The sequence below is a fragment of the Chlamydotis macqueenii genome, chromosome 8 (genome assembly GCF_036417535.1).
Source record: "Chlamydotis macqueenii isolate bChlMac1 chromosome 8, bChlMac1.mat, whole genome shotgun sequence".
In the NCBI taxonomy this organism is placed as follows: domain Eukaryota; kingdom Metazoa; phylum Chordata; class Aves; order Otidiformes; family Otididae; genus Chlamydotis; species Chlamydotis macqueenii.
In genome coordinates, this window is record NC_141563.1 from 35,067,565 (window position 1) to 35,069,743 (window position 2,179).

Consider the following 2,179-nt stretch of genomic DNA (forward strand, 5'->3'; position numbering starts at 1 on the left):
AATATCAGCACATAAAAACGTGCGGTAGTTCAGGCTGTTGCAATTACAGCTCAAATGTGCCAGATGAAGGCCACGCGGCATTTGGTGCATCTGCAGTGGGAGCCAGGCGTGGGGCCAGCTCCTCTCTCCAGCCGTTGCTCCAGGCACTGGGACCACGGCCGGCCTCGCCGTGCAGAGCCAAGCGCCTGCAAAAATATAGGGGGACAGGGCTTATTATTTTCTGGCTAAGGAGGGATGGGGAGAGCCCTTGGGCTGCCTTGAAAGCCCGCGTCCCTCCAAAGGGTCTGTTCTCTGGGGCTGGGGAGGTGATGGGTTGGGAGCTGCTCCACCAGCTGGGAGCAGACCTGGGCACGGTCATGCTGGAGCAGCCAGAAACACCCAGACGGGAGGATTAGCACCAGGGGAGGTTTAGGTTGGATCTTAGGAAAAATTTCTTCACCGCAAGGGTTGTCAAGCACTGGAAGAGGCTGCCCAGGGAGCTGGTGGAGTCCTCATCCCTGGAGGGATTTGAGAGATGTCTAGATGTGGCACTTAGGGACATGGTTTAGTGGTGGGCTTAGCAGTGTTTGGTTTACAGTTGGACTTGATGATCTTAAAGGTCTTTTCCAACCTAAACAATTCTGTGATTCTATGATTTCCAGTTGTTGTTCACCTGGGCGCAGGACGGGGCTGCAGCCGGTGAGCCGGACCTGCGCTTGGAAAGCAGATCTTGAGAAAAGGTGTTTTTTTCACCCAGAGCATCACTCATCCCGGGTGAAGCAGACCCCTCCCGATTCCTTTGCAAGAGGGAAGATCCCGGTAGCTAATTTTGCTCTGTGTGTGAGAGGATCTCAACGCGCTTCGCTGGCACTAACGAGGCCTGCCAGACCCCCTCGAGGTCCTTCAGGGTGGCATTATGAGGCGGCTGACATTTTCCGCGCTCTCTCCTCAGTCTTCTGGCTGCGATATAAATTTTCCTCGAGTTCTGCTTTTGTTATTTGCATGCATCCACACACTGTTTGTTTTTAGATGGTGACCTACATAATTCATTTTAATACAGACGGAGGCGGCAGGGTTGGGCTGGAGGGGTGTCAGGGGGGATGCAGCGGTTTCGGCTGCAAGGAAGCCATCGTTTCTGTATTTGGGGAGAGCACGGTGGGGGCGATGGTGTCCCCTCCCCTCGCTGTCCTGCCATGCTGGTAGAAATGCTGTCAGGCCATTTCCATTGGTGGCCAAAACTGTGGATGAACTCTTCTTAACTGTCAATTTCAATAAAATATTCATTTTTTATTTAATTTCATTTCTCACCACTCTGTTCTCTTCCCTGTTTGCTCCTCATGAGATAATGGCTCTTGTAGCAGAAACACGGCAATGATCTAGGAACCCCCAACCATGTGTCCCTCAGGCCACATACTTCCACGTAGATGGGAATGCGTCTTCCGTTTCACAATTTGTCCTCACGTAAGAGCCATCAGGATGTGCTGCTATTGCCCCCGTGGTGAGCCCAGCCTGACCCCAGGTCACTTCTTCTGCCTCTTCTTCACTTAATACTAAATATTAATAAATATTTCAGTAAAATGGAGTTGGCTTTGATTTGGGAAAATCATAAGTTATCAGGTAAAGCCAGTGGGGTGCAGGGACACGTTCCCCCCAAGGGCACCCTGCCTTGCTCACAGTCTGGCTTTGGGAGCATCTCCCTCAGCATCATGTGAATATTTGGGCCAAGACCTCCCTGAGCATCTCAGTGGTGCCTACAGGGAGCCAGCCTCTGCCCTCCTTGATGGATGCCAGCATCCCCCCCAGCCCTTATGAAATATAATAATCTCTTAAGTTATCCACGTTCATAGAACCATAGAACGGTTTGGGGTGGAAGGGACCTTAAAGACCATCTTGTTTCAATCCCCCTGCCCTGGGCAGGGACACCTTCCACCAGACCAGGTCACTCAAAGCCCCGACCAACCTGGCCTTGGACGCTGCCAGGGATGGGGCATTCACAGCTTCTCTGGGCAACCTGGGCCAGCGCCTCACCACCCTCACAGGTGGTGGCCCTGCTGAAGAGTTTCTTCTCACCTTTCCTGCAGCCCCCTTTAGGCACTGGCAGGTCGCTCTAAGGTCTCCCTGGAGCCTCCTCTTCTCCAGGCTGAACAGCCCAAGCTCTCTCAGCCTGTGCTCACGGGAGAGGTGCTCCAGCCTTCTGATC